The sequence below is a fragment of the Leptonychotes weddellii genome, chromosome X, assembly GCF_054177405.1.
Source record: "Leptonychotes weddellii isolate Sample4059 chromosome X, ASM5417740v2, whole genome shotgun sequence".
Taxonomy (NCBI): Eukaryota; Metazoa; Chordata; class Mammalia; order Carnivora; family Phocidae; genus Leptonychotes; species Leptonychotes weddellii.
In genome coordinates, this window is record NC_138385.1 from 22,525,919 (window position 1) to 22,530,963 (window position 5,045).

The following is a 5,045-nucleotide window of genomic DNA, read 5'->3' on the forward strand; positions in this document are numbered from 1 at the left end:
GTTTGAAGTGCGAAAAGACCCCTTGCGCTCCGTTGACCCCCAGTTAACGCAAGTCTTTATTACCCTTTTTATTTTTTTGTTTCGAATCCAGCCTCCCGGACCTTTGACCGCCGAGAGCTCTCTACGCGGGGGAGAAAAACTCGGGGAGGGCCTGTCCCCTCCGAAGCGCCGCTTTTCCTAGGACAGGAAGAAGTGACCTATTACATGTCTCCATTGCTGTTATAGAAGTTCCCAGATTGATACAATAGTGTGTAGCTAAGAGCTCTTCGTTCCTCTTTACTTTTAAAAATTTTTGGTTAGACTATTCCCTTAATATTAAATTACCTTTTAATTACAAGAAAAGGAGTAAATGTATTTAATAACAAGACAAATTTCCTAAATGAGGAGAAACGAAAGCCCGGTGTAAACCGTGGAGATTTCACCCGGTATAACCTCTAAAGCATTCCTAATGCAATATAATGATTAATCTCATTCCTCAAATTATATTCCACGCTTGTTTTAGTTTCTCTCCCATTCTCTGTGCTTACTGTTTGTTTTTTTCCTGCAACTTTAAAAAAGAATTATGGTATATTTAATCAACTGAATAATAAAAGTTAAACAGAAACATCTAAATATCGATAACAAGAAATAAAATCCAAGACATTTTTACTTACCTCTGAAGCTTTCGGGAGTGGAATACTATTCAAAATAAATTTCCATTTCTTTTATAGACCATCTTTGGTAGAATGTTATACAGTTTTTAATAGATTCAAGTTACAGAATGATGCAGCTAGAACATTAAATAGGGAGTAGTGGAAAATTTACAGTTACATAAGTTAATGCAAAATTCCACTTAAAGTAATAGAAAAATTGAGCTCTGTACCAAATCATTTTACATTAATTTAGTTCAATTGTGCCAATTTAATATCAATTGATACGAAATGATTTCCTATCTTATAGCTGAAAACTACTGATTTTCTGCTCCAAATATCACATTATAGTACATGGTGCAAATAGTTTTTCATCTAATTTATAAATTCACGTTCTCATCTGATTGTGTAGCAACTTAGACTTCAAACAATTTTATACTTCAAAAAGTTCTTCTGTTTGGTAAACTTACTTTCATCTTGTGAAAAATACCATTGAAGAAAATAACTGTAACTGGTATAACATCAGATAAAATTTTATAGCAAATTTATACTGATATTTAAGTATGTTTCACAATAGCCTCTCTTTCTAGAGCTTATTCACAAGAATATTTATTGAGCCTTCAGTGTGTGCAGATCACAGTGCTATGTGCCCCAGTCCTATCCTAAGAAGTGAAATTTATTTCATAGGGTACTGAAAGATCAAAGAGTAAACCCTAGGAATTTGAGGACAAAGTGAGAAAATGCCATCAAATGAAATATGTAACTGACATAAACTTTAATCTAATTATTTGTAACCTATCCTTCAAAAAAAAAATCCTTCATAATACTGTAATGACAGAAGCTTTTGGTGCCTGATGAGAAATAAGAAAAAGGAAAGTTGAATACTTAGAACATTTGATGCTATTTAAGGGACAAGACACTATTTGATGCAAAAATATTCTGGTCACTAGAAATGCACACCCAACAGTGTGGCAGAGATAATCTTCTAGCCTTACCATAATCTGAATAAAGCATCCCACAGTTCTCTTTAACTCCATCTATACAAATGGAGCAAGCGTCTTTTTTTTTTTTTAAAAGATTTGATTGATTTATTTGACAGAGAGAGACACAGCGAGAGAGGGAACCCAAGCAGGGGGAGTGGGAGAGGGAGAAGCAGGCCTCCCGCTGAGCAGGGAGCCCGATGTGGGACTGGATCCCAGGACTCCCGGATCATGACCTGAGCCGAAGGCAGACGCTTAACGACTGAGCCACCCAGGTGCCCCTGGAGCAAGCTTCTGATTATAAATTAAGTTTCCTAGATAGCCTCCTACTCTAAGCAGCATGTATATATTCTGTATTTTCTAACACCATTCTAAATGTGACCTAAAATCCAGAAGCCTGAAGATGATTAAATTTGAGTCCACAGAAATTTAAAATTATGTATGTCAAAATACCATAAACAAAGTCAAAAGATAAAGTATAAGCAGAATATATTTGCTACATGAATGGAAAAGGCGTAATACATATGAAGAACTCTCACAAATCAGTAAGACAAAAATACTCCAATAGAAAAATGGAGAAAGGATATAAAAGAGTCAACTTATTGGATAAGAAATGCAGATGGCACCTGGGTGGCTCAGCTGGTTGAGCTTCCCACTTTTGGTTTCAGCTTAGGTCATGATCTCCTGGTTGTGGGATTGAGCCCTAGGTTGGGCTCTGCGCTCAGTGCAGAGGCTGCTTCAGATTCTTTCTCCCTCTTCCCTCCCCCTCTGCTCCTCCCCGCTTACACACCCTATCTCTCTCTCTTATCTTTCTCTAAAATGAATTTTTTAAAAAAGAAATGCAGATAGCTAATAAATACATAAAACAGTGCTCAATTTAATTCACCACTAAGGCCTGCAAATTAAATACACTTTGCCTACCAGATTGGCAGAGATGAAAAATTTTGGTAACACTCAGTGAAGAACTAAGAATTCTCATATATCGCTAGTGGGAATTATTTAAAAACAAGGTATCTCATAACATACAAAGTATAAAATTAGGGGCGCATGGGTGGCTCAGTTGGTTGAGCGTCTGCCTTGGGCTCAGGTCATGATCCCAGGGTCCTGAGGTCAAGCCCCGCATCTGGCTCCCTGCTCAGCAGGGTAGTCTGCTTTTCCCTCTCCCTCTGCCTGCCACTCTCCCTGCTTGTGCTCTCTCTGTCAAGTAAATAAATAAAATCTTAAAAAAAAAACAAAATGCAAAATTAGCCTAACACTTGTATTTCTAGGAATCTGTCATACAGATATGCTTGTACAAATTACACAAAGATCTATGTAGTAAAACTTTCATCATAGCTTTGTAATAAAGAGAAACTGAAAATAGAAATGGCATCATTTAGGGAATTGGTTAAAGAAATTTATGATACAGGGCGCCTGGGTGGCTCAGTCGTTAAGCGTCTGCCTTCGGCTCAGGTCATGATCCTGGGATCCTGGGATGGAGTCCCGCATCGGGCTCCCTGCTCAGCGGGAGGCCTGCTTCTCCCTCTCCCACTCCCCCTGCTTGTGTTCCTGCTCTCGCTGTGTCTCTCTCTGTCAAATAAATAAATAAAATCTTTAAAAAAAAAAAAAAAGAAATTTATGATACATCCATACAATGGGGTCCTATTTCCATTTAAGCAATTAAGTACAGGGGCACCTGGCTGGCTCAGTTGGTACAGCATGAGACTCTTGATCTCGAGGTCATGAGTTCAAACCCCACATTGGGTGTGGAGCCTACTTTAAAAACAATTTTAAGAAGCAACTACATATTTATCTACTGACATCCAAATATGTCTAAGATATGTTGTTAAGTGAAAAAACAATTTGTAAATAGCTTGTATAGTGTGATCCCATTTGTGAATATATGTATTTATATACACATATATGTGCTTACATATGCATAAAGCATTCTTGAAGAATATATAGAAAACCTAACAATTACTTCTCAGGAAAGAGGTTGTGCAGGCTTCCAGGATTTGTCATTTTACTTTCACTTTATACTTTGCTACCTTATGTGAATTTTTTTACAGTAAGGGGACATTACTTATGTGATTTTTTTTTTTAAAGATTTTATTTATTTATTTGAGACAGAGAGAATGAGAGACAGAGAGCATGAGAGGGAGGAGGGTCAGAGGGAGAAGCAGACTCCCCGCCGAGCAGGGAGCCCGATGCGGGACTCGATCCCGGGACTCCAGGATCATGACCTGAGCCGAAGGCAGTCGCTAAACCAACTGAGCCACCCAGGCGCCCTACTTATGTGATTTTTAAGATCTAATACTGGTTACTATAGAAAACAATTTGACACTTTCTTATAAAGTTAAGCATATATTTACCATATGACCCAGCAATCTTGGTCTCTTAGTCCTGAGCATTTATCCTAGAGAAATGAAAATGTATGTTTATCCAAAAACCTGCATACAAATGCTCATAGCAGATTTACTTTTGATAGCCAAAAGCAAGAAACAATCCAAATGTCCATCAACCGGCAGATGGTTGAACAAACTGTCGTATGGTCATACAATGGAATACTACTCAACCATACATGGGACATCTTGGATGAACCTAAAGAGCATTATGCTTACTGGAAAAAGCCAATCTCAAAGAATTACACATCGTATGATTCCATTATGTAATATTCTCAAAATGTCAAAATTACAGTGATGGAGAACAGATCAGTGGTTGCCAAAGCCTAGGGTTGAGGAAAGGGTGTGACTATTGATGGGTAACGGGAGGGGGTTTCTTTGCAATGGTGAAACAGTTGCGTATCCTGATTGTGTGTTTACTTAAATCAACACATTATAAAATTTCATAGAACTACAAACACACACACACAAGTGCATGAAAAAATGTGAAATTGGATAAGGTCTGTACTTGAGTTAATAGTACTGTATCAATGTCAGTTTCCTGGGCTTGACAATGTACTATGGTTATATAAACTATTACCATCGGGAAAGCTGCGTGAAGGGTACATGGGGATTCTCTGTATTATTTCTGCAACTTTTTGTGATTTCAAAATTAAAAAGTTGTCATAAAAAATTGAATGCTGGGGGCGCCTGGCTGGCTCAGTCAGAAGAGCATGTGACTCTTGATCTCAGGGTCATGAGTTTGAGCCCCACGTTGGGTGTAGAGATCACTTAAATGAATAAATAAATAAAAACTTGAAAAAAAAATTTAATGCTGGTAATAAAAGAAAAAATTCTCTGGTTAGTGGAAAGGTAATTACTCCATTGTAAATTAATAAACTGAATTTATAGTTTTTGTGAACTTTGATATAGTGATTTAATTTCTGAAATCCTTATCATAACCCCTGTATGAATTTGTATGATTAAGGGCCTGATACTTTGACACTCAGGAGTAAACTTTGGACCTGTGGCGTCAACAGGAAGTAGACATACCAATAAGCCTTGTCCCAAACGAA